Source organism: Acomys minous (genome assembly GCF_964271855.1).
Source record: "Acomys minous genome assembly, chromosome: 16".
Classification (NCBI taxonomy): domain Eukaryota; kingdom Metazoa; phylum Chordata; class Mammalia; order Rodentia; family Muridae; genus Acomys; species Acomys minous.
In genome coordinates, this window is record NC_140498.1 from 61,247,866 (window position 1) to 61,266,018 (window position 18,153).

At 41.9% G+C, this 18,153-nt stretch overlaps 1 protein-coding gene and 1 long non-coding RNA gene across 2 annotated transcripts in view; both read left to right on the plus strand.

Annotated features, from left to right (window-relative positions):
- LOC311586306 (uncharacterized protein) overlaps nt 1-18,153 on the plus strand; it is a gene marked incomplete at its 3' end in the record, with an annotated part of 120,551 nt that overhangs the window by 21,759 nt on the left and 80,639 nt on the right. The gene's annotated exons all lie outside the window — the stretch shown is intronic.
- On the plus strand, nt 1,786-2,722 carry LOC311587568. The gene is made up of 2 exons (XR_014775901.1): nt 1,786-1,820; nt 2,148-2,722. It is a non-coding gene; the product is annotated as an uncharacterized lncRNA (long non-coding RNA).

An 18,153-nucleotide genomic window follows, 5' to 3' on the forward strand; every position in this document is an offset into this window, starting at 1 on the left:
CCCTCTTCTGTAGTAAAATGATGCTATAAATGTGGTCCATGGAATACATAGTCTTACAATCATAAGGCTCTTGAAAAATGCAAACGAATACTTGAAGAAGGAAGGAAAAATGAAAGTCAATAAAGTGATATTACCATGATATCTGATTACTTTTAAAATTAGACCAAATGGTAAAATTCATTCACACAGATAAATAGATTCATCAACGTAATGAATGTGGTATAACTTTGACATGTGCCCATCATCTTTGCAGGAATCAAAGAAGATATAATAGAGGAAAACTCCGTCTCTTTACTCAGTGTGGTAAATCTTTCTTATGTCAAAGTCATCCTCAAAGGCATGAAATAATTGGTACTGAAACGAAACCATATGAAAATATTCAGTATGGTGAAGCCTTTTTAAATCACAGTAGTCTTCAAATTCATAAAAGAACAGAAACTAGAGAGAAACCCTATGAATGTGAAAAATGTTTTATGGTCTTTGACCATCAACGTTATCTTTAAATTCTTGAGAAAATTCATACTGGAGAGAAACCTTATGAATGTAATCAGTGTGGTAAAACCTTTCCACGGAAAAGTTCTCTTCAAAGACATGAAAGAATTCATACAAGAGAGAAACCTTATGAATGTAATCAATGTGGTAAAGCCTTTGCAGTGTACAGATATCTTCAAAGTCATGAAACAATTCACAGAGGAGAGAAACCTTATAAATGTAACCAATGTGGTAAAGCCTTTACATGGCACACTTCTCTTCAAAGGCATGAAATAATTCATACAGGAGAGAAACCTTATGAATGTAATCACAGTGGTAAAGCCTTTGTGCAGCAAAGTCATCCTCAAAGTCATGAAATAATTCATACAGGATAGAAGCTTCATGAATATAATTAATGTTGTAAAGCTTTTGCGTATCACAATTTTCTTCAGAGCCATGAAAGAATTCATACAGGACATAAATGTCATGAGTATAATGAGTGCGGTAAAGCCTTTGAATGTCGTGGTCATTTTCAAAGGCATGAAAGGATTCACGCAGGAGAGAATCTTTATTAATGTACTTCATATTTTGAAGTCTTTACATGCCTTTACATATAAAGAGAAAATCTGTGAATGTAATTAATGTAAGATAGCTTAGCAGTCCATAGTATCTCACAGACTTGTTCTATGAAGCCGGAATTTTGAAGGACCGGCTCCCCAAGTCTTTGCAGAGTGGGACATCGATTTTCCAGTGCCATGCTTGTTCAGCATTTTGGTAGTCAATGTGCTCTCAACAGTAAAGAACAGTTGTTTGATTCAGTGGCTATTTTGCCACAGGTGTTTCATAGACGTCCATTAGCTTAATTGAAGTATATTGGATGTGCAGCCCGAAGCAGCTGTGTCTCTCTGTCAGGAAAGGCCTTTCTTCTTGAATGCCATATTCTGTAAATCTCTGAAGTGTTTGAAGACCATCTATGTATTTCCCATAGTGAATAACCATGCATGTCTATCTATGTATGTATCCTGAACAATCAGTTTATCTCAGTTTATGTAAATAGACAAACATTGTTTGTTTCTAGCTATGCACATTCTTCTTAACCTTGAAAGCATATAGAAGAGACTAAATAAAGCTTTTCCTGTAATTAACTAAACTAGTATATAACAAGACGACAAGTAAGTTTTCTAGGTGAGCAACTACTGACCTGCATCTCCAGCCATCGAGAGCAGCTTGGAAGAGTTCACCTTCATAAGACTAGAACTACATCAAATGGGATAAAGGAGTAGGTGCACAACACGTCAGCAGTAACTTGCTGTTGATAATACAGCACCAACTGTGAAAGCCCTTTCCAAGTGTGTATAATTCTTTAAGCATTGCTATTGTCTTATTTTGTTTTGTTTTGTTTTTTAATGGGTTTTTCTACAAGGTTTCTCTGTGTAGCCTTGACTGTCCTGGACTCACTTTGTAGACCAGGCTGACCTTGACTCACAGCCATCCACCTGCCTCTGCCTCCCGAGTGCTGGGATTGAAGGCGTGCGCCACCACGCCCAGCTTTTTTTAGTTTATGTTTTGTTTTGTTTTTAGCATTGCTATTGTCTGAATTTACCACAATGTCCTGCTGGGGCACCTAGCTTGTCTTCAACAAATGAGCATTTAGTTTTTTTTTTTTTTTAATTTAGGTCACCTTGAATATAACTGCAATGAACATGAGAATTCTGAAACCTCTAAAACTAATTAAAGTGCATGGGAACTGTTCTCAGAAGATTGCAGATATCCATAACAATTCTGTCATTTTATGAGAATCAGAGAATGCTGCAAAGAGACCAGCAGAGCCAACTAGCCTAGATCCATGTGGACTTACAGAGATGGAAGCACCAACCGAAGAGCATACATGGACTGGACCTAGACCCCTGCACATATGTAACCCATAGGCAGTGTGATCATCATATGGGTCCACTAATAATTTGAGTAGGTGCTGTCTAGGACATAGACAAAGTGTTGGACACTTTCAATCAATGTTCCCTAGCCAGACTGCCTTGCCCTACCTCAGGGGATGTGTGAGGGTTCAGTTCTAATGAGACTTGTAGTGGTGGTATGGGTGTGAGAGCGCATGTGCACGCTCACATGCGCACTTTGCCATTTCTGAAGGGATAGAGGGAAAAGGGTGGAAGAGAGGGTATGGGAGGAGAGGAGGGAGGGGGCTACAATCACAATGTGAAGCAAATATATAAATTAAAAGAAATTTAGTAATGAATTCTGTGTACTGTGTAAGACCTGGAGGCTAGGTCCTACTTCCCAGAGCCCAGTGAGACACGAGGGTACAGTCTGAGGCAAACAGCAAGGGATGCTTTATTGATCCATCATGATGGGGTCTTCCAAGCTCTATTGATCTGGAGACCCCGAATAACCAAAGCTTGGGTCATTCATACCCTTACAGAAGCCGAATTGGCGGTTAAGCAGAGTTGATGGAGCATGATTGGTTCTTTATTTATTTATTTTTTTAGATTTATTTATTATGTATGTATAGAATGTTCTGCCTGCATGTATACCTGTGGGCCAGAAGAGGGCTGTCCATTCATATTACAGATGGTTGTGAGCCACCATGTGAGTGCGGAATTGAAGTCAGTACCTCTGGAAGAGCAGATAGTGCTCTTAACCTCTAAGCCATCTCATCAGCCCCCTATGATTAGTTGTTAAGATTACCGTTTAAAATAATTGGTTACTAGTTATTTTATCCCTGAGGGGACAAGTCTCAGCTTGGGACATCACGTGCTGTCAGGTGTTCAGGACAGGTATGAGGGTGTGGTTTTTCTCTGATAGTATACAATAGCCATGAAACCATCTCAGGTAGTTTCTAGTGGCCAGGGTTGAAAAACAACTTTCTCTATCTCTTCAACTGTAAACACACAGAAACAAGGCTAGAGTGAGTGTGTGTGGAGAAGACAGTTCACTCTATTTATTGTGGTAATGGAGTTGAGTGTGTGTAGGTAATAAATCCAAAGGCATCAAAATTAATGCACTAAATATGTGCAATTTTATACCAGCGACAACAATGCAATATGGTTTTACCTAATTTTTCTTGCTATCGGTGTGAAATCCAAACGCTCTGCTTTTAGAGTTCATTTTGTATGCTTCACAATCCTGTGTCACATTCAGATTTATTGTTCAGTTCTGGACCATGCTCTATTTTCTCTTTTGTCTTCTCAGGCAAGTCATATCTGGTGCATTAGCTTTTATGTGGCCACATCCATGAACTGTGGGTCACTAAGGTTACACTTAAGTCCACTTTCTATGCCTTTGTGCGTTATATTCCTCCAGTTCCAGGTCGACAGACTTGCTGTAGTAGAATATCATTTACCCTTGTACACCATAGTATACAACACCATTAAAACCATGTATTGTCAAAAAAAAAAAAAAAGAAAGAAAGAAAGAAAAGAAACATTCATGTTGCAGCAAAAATTCAATAGAATCCAAAGAAAGCTCCTAACAATTTATTACAGGAAACTTGATTCCAAAGCTATATGGTATGAGAAAACTCTTAATTTTCTATGGGGCTGTGAGGAAATAGTATAAACATTGGTACAATGTGACTCCTGAACTTACCACAACATAGAACAATCAAGAATCTGTACAATATTTGTGAAAAAAATGAGGGAATGGAGATAAAATGCCAAAAACATAAGCCTAAATTTATATTTAAGTTTCATCAAAATACCTAAGGACACTCCACCAGGGAAAGTGTGACCTTGACCGAGTTACCTATGACAGTATGTGTAACAAACACAGACTTCACTATGAAAATCACTCAGTACCCCTAAACTGCCTTCTAGCTACTACTAATCTCTCTTGCAGAGAGGCTCCATGCTCTAGAGCTCTCTCAAAATATGGTGATCAGAAAGGTAGTTCTATGGCCCTACAGCCCCTCATGCCCCCTTGTGGTTGCAGACAAACTCAGCCCCCACTGAATCCCACAAAGAAAACAATGTTGTAGAATAATTTATGTCTGCTTCCTGCCAGATGTATTATGTCACAAAGTGTGGAAACTGCCCTGTCTATGTACCGTGCACAGCTGAGAACCCTCTGTGTCTCAGAAACTCCATTTGTACCCTGAAAATGATTTTCCATGAATTTTGCCATTGTGGCTGGTGGTATTGGAAAAAAAAAAAGATTATCAAGTATTGCTGAAGCATAATCCCCATCAATTGCTTTCTATCACTTTCCACACTATTTATACAATTTGACACAAAAATTGACTATAGGATGTCAGGTTCAGTACCTCCAGAAACTAGACCTTCAGTTTTCCAGTCTGTCTTCCTACTGCACACGAAAACCAATGCCTGTATGTGTACCCTGGAGAGTGATAGTATAAGCTCCATAGCTTTCCACTGCTTGGGCTTCAAAGCTGAGGCATCTAAAGGGAATCCACACTCAGGAAATTCAGAAGCCAAAGACCTCTGCCCAGATCACCACAGAGACCAACACATTCACATTGTGAACCACACTCCATCTCAGTCCCAGCAGATCAGACTCTGACATACCACTACACTTTCTCCTCCTGGCCATGGGGCAGCTGCCTCCACAGTCGCCATGGTGTGGCATGTGGTCCTTCTCACAGTTCCCTACAGCTGCATCAGAGAAGAATCCTGGAAGAAACATGTAAGCTACCTTCCTCTCAGGCCTCTCTTTCCTAAACCTGCCCAGAGTCTATCATTAGCTAGGAAACTCCATCTTGGCCATTGGAAGGTAGCAGCTCCTCTACTAGGGGATCAGAGGTCAAATACCTCAGACTGTTGGAGCCTTCCCAGCTGCACCCTTCCTTCCTAGGGCCAGACAGAGCACTACTCTGGGGAATTCGTTGTTAAAGAATTTTCCCATCTCCCAGAACAGTTCTTTCTTTTTCAAGGCACATACACCTTTGTTTACATATGATGTTACACACTCAATACGCAGCACAGCCATTTCTATTTCATAGCTGGGAAGTCCTGCATCTGAACCTTAGTCAAATTCAAAGACTAACAAAGCAAAAAAGTGAATTTGGATGTAACATAAAGTGGAAAGGAAATAACTGTTCCTTTGCAGAGCGGAGTAAGATATTTATAGATAAGAGCCAGAGACACAAGTGAGAGGGAGGGGGTCATGGGAGGGTATCCAGAGTGTACATGCCCATGAGCCATATTAAGAACGGAAGGAGGGGAGAATCATGAGCAAGACCTAGAAGTCAGGATTGTAAATGATAGAGGAAAAGCACCAGGTAACCCAAATGATTGGATTCCATAAGGAAGGGAAGCTAGGAGAAGAGCAGCCCAACACTAGGCTAGAGGATGGAGTTTGCCAACCATTACCTTGCAGTAAGTAGGGACTGAGTGATGCTAGGAGAACCTGACAGCCAGGTTTCTATTGATTTGTTAAATAGGCACCCAGACTTTGTCTCAGGCTTTTCATTTCTAGGGAGAAATGTAAAGGTTGAAGTAACTTAAGGATAATCTATATCGTTATTTTAAAAGTTGGAAGAGGTTTTAGGGTCGAAAATAATTCAGAGACTAAACATATGTAGTAGAACACACCAAGATTTACTCCCATGTTTTCTCTCACCTTGTACGTTTTCAAACAGGAAAAATAACATTCTTGTCAGGTAAAACTAGACTACTGTGCGCATGTTTTCTGGGTTGGTGGAACTAAACAAACTTCAGAAATTTGGTTTTTAGAAATGAGTTCATGGGGCTAGAGGGATGGCTCAGTGGTTAAGAGCACTGCCTGCTCTTCCAAAGGACCCGGGTTCAATTCCCAGCACCCACATGGCAGTTCATAGCTGTCTGTAACTCCGAGACCTGGCACTTCTACACTGACACATGCACATAAATTAAAATTAAACAAACAAACAAACAAAAAAATATATATATATATAAAAGAAATTAGTTCATTTTCTCATGCATATTCTTGATTGCCTTGGCCTGTGACCCTCCAAAAATGGATAGTTGGACTTTCACTGATCATCTTAAATTGAATACCTGACTACTCATTGCTAATACCAATTACTGTCAAATGAGTAAACCTCTCACTTTTCTTCCTCCCCATCCATTTCTGTGCTGTGACTACATCACTTTAAAGTTGGTCAGGGAAAACAATTCTTACACAGGTCCCCTTTATTTGTAAACCACCACCCCCCCACCCCCAATCCCCCCAACCCCCCACCCCCGCCTATCCAAGCTGGAGAGAGGACAATCATTCACTGGTGCCTCTTTCTTCTGAATTACTAGTTAGGGCCTTGCCTGTAAGAAAGTGAAGGACTGTCTTCCAGGCAGTGGGAATCAGAGAACTAGGTGCTCAAAAATGTCTTAACTATACAGCATGAAGAAAGGGTGATCTACAGGTGCTGTTACTCTAAGCAGAAATACTTATGAAAGCCGCTGAGAAAAAGAATGAATATTTTAATTATTGGAAAACATTGGCATGAGCAGAAACAAATAAAACATTAGAGCAGTGATACATAAAAAAGTGAATTCTAAAAACACCATCAATTGACTCTTTAGAAAGATAAATATAATTTGAAAAACATATAGGTAGACTGATTTTGTAAAAGAGCAGAAACTTCTCTGGTAGAGTGAATGGCATTAATAAGACAGGGATTGACCTTGCCCCCGTGTGCAATGTTAGCTGCTGAGATCTTTAACCTGACACACACAACTATAGCCAATGGCCCCTTAACTGAAATTGCAATATTCACTGGCTCAAGGTAACCTAACCAAATCGTAACCAAACATCCGATCTGCTTTTATTCACATGCATGAATTAATAAAGCTGGCAAGTTACAAATCCACACACCCTGCTAGAATCAGGTCCTTCTTCACAATGGGGACTTCTGCCTGTAGCTGAGTCTCAAAACTTAGTCTGTGTTCTAGCTACTGTCTACCCCATTTCACTGGGCATTTACTGCAGACCTTTTGGTCTGCTCTGAAAGCAGAAGCTGTGCTGCACATGTTACTGAAATGGTCAGTTCATTACATTACTCAAATGAGTAATTTTGTTTGTTTGTTTGTTTGTTTTATTTTTAAGACAGTGTTTCTCTGTGTCTCACTTTGGAGACCATGCTGGCCTGGAACTCACAGTGATCCCCTGCTCCTGCCTCCTGAGCATTGGGATTAAAGGTGTGTGCCATGACTTCCTGGCCCCTACTGGGCAGCCACCCTGAGCTGACCAGGTCACAACTGCTGAACCTGTTTGTTCTCCCTTCAAAACGTTCAGGCACTTCCCTTCTTCTTCCCTAGCTTGCAAAGCCTATCACTCAACTTGGAGTGGAGTATTCAATCTGTGCCACAACTGAAAGGGTACCCAAATATTCAAATTTAAGGAGAGAGTTTACTAAACAAAAGTTTTGTTTTTGTGGCTTCATGCTGTGTACAGCTACCTTTCACATGATAGATACGAAAAAAAACCTGGGACCAAAGAAAGATTCCTTTTATCAGTTCCATTCACCTAGAGAACCTTGACTAACCTAGCTGTGCAATTGTTTTTCGCTTTCCCACTCGGGAAGAGTTGTAGGCTAACAACAGTGTTTCCCAGTGTTTGCCATCTGTTTCCTGCTTTTCTCCCAGGGTTGTCTCATAACTCCCTGGTAAAAAGAAGCAGTAGTTTGCCTGTACCCAGCCTGAAGACACAAAACTAAAGTCTTGTCTCCTAACATTGCTCTTTCCTAGTGGGACATATGGATAACTCCACAGCAAGTTGAGAAATGGGCTCTTCAAGTTACCCACCTAGATAGAGGAGGAAGCAGGGGAAGTGGCTACTGGCTGTGTGACTTGTTGAGGTCAGGGTCACTGTCCACAGAGGGGAGGAGCAGGAGGCTGTCGTGAGGAAGCGCAAGCAGTGTGTCCTCCCCGGTTAGTTGGGAAGACAGATGTTGAGGCCATTGGAGGACAGTGCTACTGAAATGCATGTCTCTACAGCTCTGGAAAAAGTTTGTTCCTGGGTAGGAAGCTTGGGCCAGCAACCATGATTCTGTGCCCCTTCAGAGCATGCTGACCTGGAGAGGTGTGTATGTCACTCAAGACGAATTGGCCCATCAGGGCCTCCAGCTAGAGACACGTCCCAGGTCAGATGGGGAGGCAGGTTCTTCTGGGAGCCTAGCTGAAAAGTCAGCTTTGTAGCTTTGCAGGCTTGTGTGGTTCTGCATGGTGTGCTCTGACCTCTGCTGCTGGGTGTTCTGAGAGAATCTCAAGCAAGTTCCAAAGTCCCGCCATGGTGAGTGGAGGGTCACTGCCCAGAAATGGAAGGAGCAGGCTGCTGAGGAGAGCTAGCTGGAGTGGTGGGGCTGTGTGGGAAGACAAACCAGTAGGCTATTGGAGAATATGCACACGTGCTACTGAAATGCCAGTCTCTGCAGACCTGAAAATGTATGGCCCTTGACAGGAAGCCTTGGCCTTGAACTATTGTGCTGTGTCCCTTTAGGATACTGTAATTCTAAGGGAGGTGCTCATGTCACTCGAGACTCACTGGCCAATCAGAGCCTCCAGGCGGACCAGCCAATATGAAGATGAGGCTCTTTCTTCTGGCTGCCATGCACACGTGCAGCTCTCTAGCTGAGCTTTCTTTAATGGGTCTGTGTGAATTGCTTTTAGCACTGCTGCTGAGTGCTGTGTAGGTAGTTCAGGCAAGGTTGGAATTGACAAAGTGGTGAGCTCAGGGTCACTGCTGACTGATGGGTTATCTCCACAGGTGAAATAAGCCAGTGGAAGCCAGACTGAACATAAAAAGGCAAGTTCACTTGGGAACTGAAACTCCTGGGCTAGTTCAGTAGCCTCAGGTGACAAGGCCAGAAGAAATCATACCCCACCCCCCAAGTATGGCAACAAGGATTGCAGGTGAAGGAAGATGAAGTATCTGCCACCCGCTGTACTAGGGAAGCCCTTGGCCCCAGGGGTGGGTGTGGGAGCATCTCAAGGAATGCTAAGAATGTGCAGAGGCTTTCCTTGCAGTGGGCAGGGTTGGAGAGAGAAGTGGGATGTAACAGAGCATGCAGGGAGGGGGAGGGCAACTGCAGATGCCAACTGAACACCCACAATGGGGAGGATCAGAAAGGTGAGCTGCAGGAGCTGGTGTGGTGGGTCCTCCCTGGGGCTATGTGATAAGCAAAGGCCAGATGTGGCCACCTTTTGTGTCCTATGTGATGCTAGTGCCTTCCTGGACCTGGCCACTGAATAACTTCCTATGGGGCTGCATTTGGGCAATTCTTTTGGAGCTTGGGCTGGTGTATAGAAATGTTCTAGGAAGGATGCCAGCTTTGGAAAGCCTTATTTTCTGTAGGATCTTCTACAAGTTCTGCCCTTAGCATTTAACATTTAGGTGTAAGATTCTCTCTCTCCTCTCGAGTTTGTCTCATTGTATGAAGCTTCACTTGACTTCATAAACATCTCCCTTTTGGGCTGGAGAGATGGCTCAGTGGTTAAGAGCACTGACTGCTCTGACAGAGGTCCTGAGTTCAATTCCCAGCAACCACATGTTGGCTCACTACCATCTATAGTATAATCTGATGCTCTCTTCTGGCCTGTGAGTGTATATGCATGCAGAGCACTGTATACATAATAAATAAGTCTTTAAAAAAACAAAAACAAAAACATCTCCCTTTTATTTCATTTCCCTCTGTGAGCGTTATACAAGATGCAATTCTTACAAACCTTACTAGACATAAGACATAACTTGTGCAAAACCTCCTCACCTCAGCTTTTGTACTTTCTATCTTCTACTTTTCCTTTCTTTCTCATCCTCTAGGACCTTCCACCTAGGACTTTATCACTGGTGTTTGAAAGCTCCGGTGTCCTAAAGAAATACTTCTGTCACTATCATTGCTGAAGAAATGTCTTAAGTGGCTAGGCATGCCGTGTCCAGTCCATATTTAAATTGTTCAAAACATAACCTGGGGAGTAAATTTAAAGAAATTTAATGGCAGCAGCATATAGAATGCAAAATCTTTTTTTAGCTGTCATTACAAAGATTTTTTATTAGTAATTTTTTATTTGTATTAGGATGTCTCTGTGACAAGGCATATTAATTCTAGCACAGCTGCATCTAATGTCTTGGAGAAAAGTCTTTCTGAAAAAGCTATGCTAACTCAGGGGGTCTTGACGGCTGTCCGTTTCCCAGAGAAATGGCCTTGCTTTCTTCTTGACTAAACTTCCTGTGTTCTTTAATTAAAGGAGTGTACCACAGCAGAGTTTTAAAATAACTCATTTTAGTCGATTAGTGAACCGTCCATTTTCATATCTGGAATAAGATTTTCATGTGCATCATGGCTTCTGCCTTCAGATCAGAACAGGATGCACAGTTTATGTTTACACTGCAGGATGAAGATAGACAGGCCATAACTAGCTCACAAACTAATGTTTAAGGCAGTGAGCTGCAAGAGCCAATATTATGAAGAAAGACCTGGTTGGGGAAAGGTGAGTGATGATGTCATTTGCCAGCATGTATTAACTCATGCAGAATCAAGCAACAGGCAAACCCTTCTCTGCCATGGACTCTTTTGTTTTTAAAACAAGAAAGATGCACAATTCAAGGTCATGTATTCTGTCTCTGTGATTTCAATTCAGCGTTGCTCCAGCTATTTATGTTTTGCAGAGACAGTGCCCCAGTAAGGAAACTATGAGATTGCATTTCACCAGGCATTGGATATGTAGCCTGAGTTGCATTTTGAGACCATAAGATGTTGAGATACCTAAGCTGTGAGAAATATATCATGGAGAGATGCATATACTGAGTTAAAGTAACAAAACTGAGTGATGAATGAGAAATTGCAGTCATAGGGCCATCTATACCCTGTGAAACTGAAGCTCCATGTATCTGAGACAGAGCTAGGGTACTTGGTGTTTGCCCTGCTGGGTTTCTTTTTTCTTTTCATGTTTTTTTTCATGCCTCCATCAATCTTGCCTCACTATATGTACATCCCTCTCAATTGGAATGGGAAGGTTTATTCTGTGCCATTTTATATTGTAAAGATATAACTTGTTTCCAGTTTTTAGAAAGTATAGCTATCAAAAGATTTTCTGTAGTGTCAGAAGAGTCTTTGTTCTCTCTCTCTCTTTTTTTTTTTTTTTTTTTTTTTGGTTTTTTGAGACAGGGTTTCTCTGTGTAGCCTTGGCCATCCTGGACTCACTTTGTAGACCAGGCTGGCCTCGAACTCACAGCGATCCGCTTGCCTTTGCCTCCCGAGTGCTGGGATTAAAGGCGTGCGCCACCACACCCGGCCTGAGTCTTTGTTCTCTTAAATAGCATAAGAGCTGTTTCAGACCGTTAGGATCATAGAAGTTGAGTAAAATGCATCTCACAAATGGCAAATATCACAATATAATAAATCAAATCAGAAAGACCCTAGGTAGTGTCATATCTTTAAACACTTATCCCCCTCCCCTTATTTGGCTTTTAGGGGTGCATTCATAGTAGGAGTTTTCCTAGATTTCTTTTTAGGGATGAGATTTGAGTGTCTGTAGACTGAACCATTTTGTGTTTTTGTTTCTCCTGTGTTAAGGTTAAATCTGTTTGTTAAGCTTTCTTCTCATGCTGTCATGCATCCACAACTATAGACTATGCCCGTAAATCACATAAGATATAGTAGAAGCAGTTAGTATTCAATGATTAGCTATTTTGCTAGCCTTATTTTAATTAATTATTTTTAATTAATTTTCATTTTAATTAACTAATTTTAATTACTGTACTAATTAATTAAATCCCTTTACAGCCTGACCTCTCCCTCCTCTACTCACAGTCCCACCATCATTCCCCCTTTCCCCAAGTAGCCCTCCTTCTCCTCAGTGAAGGGGAGGCCCACAAGTGTTATCAACCTCCCCTGGCATCTCAAGTTGCAGCAGGACTAAGAACATCCTTTCCCACTGATGCCTAAGGAGGCAGCCCAGATAGGGGAAAAGGGATTCAAAGTCAGACAGCAATCAAGATGGCTCCTATTCCCATTGTTAGGGGACCCACATGTTCACCAAACTGCACATCTTCTATATATGTGTAGTCAGCCTATGTATGCTCTTTGATTATGGTTCAGTTTCTGTGAGTCCCCATGGACTCAAGATAGTTGACTGTAGGTTTTCTTGTGGTGTCCTCAACTGCCCAGGATCCCACTATCTTTCTTCCCGACCCTCCCCCTAGAGAGAGCCAAGGGAAGCTACTTAAGAGGCATTTGTACAGGGAGAGGAAGGAAGCAGTTTTACCAGGAACCAGACCACAAACAAAATGATATGCCTTTCTCCTAACAAAAGCTCAATGATAGTTCCATTAATTTAGGGTTTTCTTCTGCTAAAATCAAATTAAGCTCTTAACAATTTAATAATCATAAAATGTGTAGCCTTTGAGGTAAGTAAATACTTAAATAGAAATGGATCAGGGAATAATGCTTTTACAAACAGTATTGCTGCTGGGCAGTGGTGGCATATGCCTTTAATCCCAGCACTTGGCAGGCAGAAGCAGGCAGATTGCTGTGAGTTCGAGGCCAGCCTGGTCTACAAAGGGAGTCCAGGACAGTGAAGAATACACAGAGAGACCCTAACTTGAAAAACAAACAAAAAAACGAAAACAAATAAAAAAAACCAAACAGAAAACTAAACAACAACAAATATACTATTGCTACCCAGCACATCTTCCACAGTGGGCAGATGAAAAACACAGTTTTATTAGTCAAGGTTCTCAACATGAGCACAACTGGTAGAGTGGATCTCATTCTGTGTATTTTGAAAGTAAATTTTTTGAATGTCTCACAACTGTGGTCCAGCTAGTTCAACCTTGGCTATCTACCAAAAGAAACGTTAAGACTCCAGAACTTGTTTGGTCCAGGAGGCTGGATGTCTTATCTGGTGCTCAGTAAACTCCAGAAGTCCAAAAATTAGGATGTAAAGACACTAAAGGAGGAGCCAGGCGTGGTGGCGCACGCCTTTAATCCCAGCACTCGGGAGGCAGAGGCGTGCGGATCGTTGTGAGTTCGAGGCCAGCCTAGTCTATAAAGTGAGTCCAGGACAGCCAAGGCTAACACAGCGAGACCCTGTCTCGAAAAACCAAAAACCAAAAAGAAAAAAAAAAGAAAAAAAAAGACACTAAAGGAATGAAAATTCCTTAGCCAAGACTAATGAAAACAGGCAAAGAAAGAAAGCTTTCCTCTTCAATATCTTCTTTATATGTAGGTTGACACCCATAGCTGTGGCCGGGATTAAAGATGAGTATTATCATCTCAAAAGATCCACATTAAAGGAAGGCCTTTCCAGTTCAAAAGCCTTACTTAAGAAAACTCTCTCCAAAAAGAAAGCCTGGGGTACTCCATAGGGACTCTGGACAAGTTCATTTAGAGTTCTGCCTATTCCTACTCATGCTCAACTAGCACAACCATTTCTGAAGATTCTCACAATGTAACAGCAGAGACATCTGCGGCTATTGTTGGCTAACAATCATGCAAGAATATATATAAATTATATAAAAAAGGACACACTTGCTCATAGAGGACCAGAAAGAGTTCATTTTAACTAGCTCTGGCTGTTCTGACTGAGGCCTGTGACATCACTGTAGAGAATTCCATTCCTTCTTTTTTCTAAGCCTTGTTTTTATTTTATGATTACAGGCATTTGTCTGTATATATTTGTACACAGTGCCTACAAAGGCCAAGAAGATTCCAGCTTTCCTGGGGCAGAAGTTACAGGGATTGTTAGCTACCATAGAACTTCTGAGAAATTCATAAAGCATCTTCATTACTATCTGTTACTCTAGTCCCAGGCGTTCTGACACCAATCGTGAATGGGGTACAAAGACTTGCATTCTAGAAAAACAGGACTCTAACTAGGATTAATTGGTGTGGGGAGAGGTTGGTGCAAGGTGTGGCTAAAAAATTTACACTGAGGCTCCATAGCCCAGGGCTACATGATTTCATGACTTCCATCAAAGCTACAACCCCTATTCTTAGTGGTACTTTTGGTTTTGGGTTTTTTCTTTTTGTTTTTGTTTTTTTGAGACAAGGTTTCTCTGTGTAGCCTTGGCTGTCCTGGACTCACTTTATAGACCAGGCTGACCTCTAACTCCCAGCAATTGGCCTGCCTCTGCCTCAGGATTTCTGGGATTAAAGGCATGCTCCACCACTGCTGGTGTTGGACTCTCATGCCCAACTCGGGAAGCGGGGTCGCCGTGAGACACCACGCGAGGCACAACACACTGATGCAAAAGCAAAGGTTTATTGTTATTGCTGACGCGCCAGGGTCCCTCAGCCCTCAGGAGTTGAAGGACCCCGAGTAGCTGTTACACACTAGTTTTTAAAGGTTAAAACCACAAAGCACGTGGGGTTCCTTATCAAGCTTAAACCATATGGACATTGGCAGTGGGAGACTTCTTGTGGGGACTTGGGTGTGGGTCCCTAGGGCGGTTACTAGAAACCATATGGGACCTCTGATACAGGGAGCTCGCATGTAGCTATTCTGGGAACTAGGGTGGAACTCTGAGTCTAGTAGTAACGAGAACTGGGAGAAGCCTCTGGGCAGGGCAAGCAAGCCTCTTACATTTTATAATTTTACAATTTCTCACTGGGAACACCTCCCATTCTTTCTGATCCTCACATAACCAAGGTCTCAAATTCAAGGATATGACTTGGCCTCCAAAGTGCTGGGGTTATTGGCATGTTATCTGAAACATGAGTAATTAAAAAGCACCTGGTTGCTTGTGTGTTACAGCAGGGAAGCAGCATGACTGCTAGTCTGTCACCTGAGACATTACCTTGAACATCATGCCTGGCTCACTCCCTGCCCTCCCTGATTCCCTATCTCCTCTAAGAGCCCTCTGCTCAGCAGAGACCCACTGACTCTTCTCTCCTTGCTGGGGAAGGCGCCCTCACCCCCCACCCCTCCCTCACTTCACACCTCCACTCCATCCTCTAACCCCACCCCACCCCGAACTCTACTACAGCTGTGGGTTTTTGGTTTCTTTTTAATCACCTTTCCACTGAGCATGATGTGTTGATTAACTACAGTGCTCCAAAATGATTATCATCTCTTTCCTGCTCTCCTCTTAGGTTTGTTTTGTATCTATCAGGTAAAAGGTAGCTGCAGTTTACCTGAACATAGCATGAAGCCACAAAACAAAAATGTTGTTTCCTAAACTCTCTTTAATTTGGAATCTTTTGTGTACCCTTTGACTTGTGAGACAGACTGATAACTCCACTCCAAAATGAGCAATGGCTTTGCAATCTGTGCACCCTGATTCCAGGAAGAAGAAGGGAAATGCCTGAGGGTTTTGCTGGTGCCTCAGGCAGCTCAGAAGTTAGAACCTGGTGAACTCAAGGTCAAAGGGGGAGGGGCAGGCATCTGAGCAGCAGGGGGCCTGAGTGGCTGGTTCTGCCCTGGGGTGAGTGCAAAGGTGGAAATTCAGGGTCTTGGAGACAGGTAGGAGTGCTACTGAAATGCAAATCTCTCCACCTAAGAAAAAAACACTGGTCCTGCAATGGAAGCCTGTTCCAGGAACTACTGTGCTGTGTCCCTTCAGCACACTCTAACCATAGGGAAGTGCTCCTGTCACTCAAGGCTCAGTGGCCAATCAGGGAATCTAGGAAAGAGAGAAAGAGTGTTCTTCCGGGAGCCATGCTGTAAGATCCTCTCTGTACCTGAGCGTACATTGAAAAACTGCATCACAGGGAAGAAGCATCCTCGATCATTGTGTATGATCCATTTCATACATCCTAGAGTTCAGTTTGAAAGTATGTTATTGAGTATTTTTGCATCTATTTGTATGTAATATGTAATGCTTTTTTCATTTTTAAATCTTTATGTGCTTTGGTTACCAAGGAAATATGACTTCATAAAATCGATTTGGTAATGTTAGTTATGTTTCTATTTTATAGACTGCTTTGAGCAGACTGGTCATTAAGTCTTCTTGGAAACTCTGGTCAAATTCTGCTCTAAAACCACTCAGCCCTGATTTTTTGGTTCTAAATCTTTTATAATGAGTTAGATTTCACTAGGGGTTATAGGTCTACTTAAATTTTCTATATTATTGTGATTTAATCTTCATAAGTTGAACACACTGAGAAGATTATCCTCTTTTGGTATTTAGATTTTCCAATTTGGTGAAGTATACTATTTCATTTTAAATGTGCTTCTGATTTTTCAGACTTTTTTCCTTGTCTTTTACTTTGTTTCCCTTTTTGCTCCTTATTTTATTAATTTGCATATTATCTCTTTTTCTTTTAGTTACCTTGAATAACGGTTTGCTATTTTCTTGGTTTTCTAAGGGAAACTTCTCTTTGTTTCACTGATTTTTTATCTCATTCTCTTTGTTTCTATTTCATTGATTTTATTTTCAATGTGATAATCTTGCTGCCTTCTTTAGGTGAATGCATGCCATAGCATGGGTATAGAAGTCAGTGGACAAACTATGAGAGTCAATTTGTTCGAACATTTGGAGTTCCAGGGATTGAAGTTGGTCATTTAGCTTGTTAATAAGAGATTTACACACTGACCCTTCTTGCTGGCTCTGATTTCTGAGAGACTTATGGAGCCCAGGTTGGTGGTCAACTCCTAGTCTTCCTGCCTCAAATGTAGCACTCTTTAATTCATGAAAGAACTGGGTTTTTGGAGGAGGGGGGCTGGAGTGGAGCAGCTACAGGAGCAAGTCTAAAGCTTTCACTGCTCAGTGGCATGCGTTCTGGGACTTGTGGGTTTTCATCACTAAGTTGTAATTTGACCACAATGGTACTTTAGAGGCTTGGAGTGGGTTTTGACATGTCATCAGGCTCTCAGGACAGGTCCCTTCAAGCGTCTTGGGGGCAGGACTTCACAAGCTTCAGTTCCCATTGTGAATGGGCACTGGTGGTCCAGGGCTACTTATCAAAGTTCCACCCTGAAACCTGATGAGCCATTGTTTGTGGGTTCTGGGAAACAAATTCAGGTCCCCTGCAAGACCAGGAAGTGCTTTTCATACCCATAGTCTTGTTTTTCTTAATTAAATTTTGGAGGTGGGTGGCAGCATGCATGGAATACATGTGGGGATTGAGAGCAACTTGGGATAATTGTTTCTCTTCTTTACCATAAGTTCCTGAGTTTCAAACTCAGACCCTCAGAGTTGACATTGATGACTGGACCTGGTGGGTTGTGTGAGGATGTGGAAATCACATATGTTATGTAAGTGCCCAAACCTTGAGCCAACTCCTCAGCAGATGGTTGTTTGACTGTAGTGGCAGGGGTGGAACTTGGGATCTCACAATGCCAGGGGAGTACCCTACCACTGAGTGGCCTCCAGGATCTCAGTCTTATGTGTAACTCCAGACCTCTTTGTAGGTTGCCAGATTTTCTTTTAACAAGATGACTGTGTGTTCATGGAGACTCCCACTGTCAGACATAGTCCAAGATGTTTGGAAATGCAAAACTCTAGTATCCTCATTGTTGGAAGCATCCAGGGCCTCAGATCAGGGTCTCATATCAAAGACAAATGATATTTTGAACCAAAGAACTCACTGGGTCTAGAACTCATGTAGGGAAAGTACATAACAGACAGCAATAAGTTGTCCTCTCACTGCTACATGCATACCATGGTACAGATGGATACACATGAACACAGCTCAAATATTTTTAAAAGAATATGTATTTATTATGTATACAACACACTGCCTGCACATTACTGGTATATCATATAATCCTACAGGACAAGCAGTTGTAGAAAGAACCA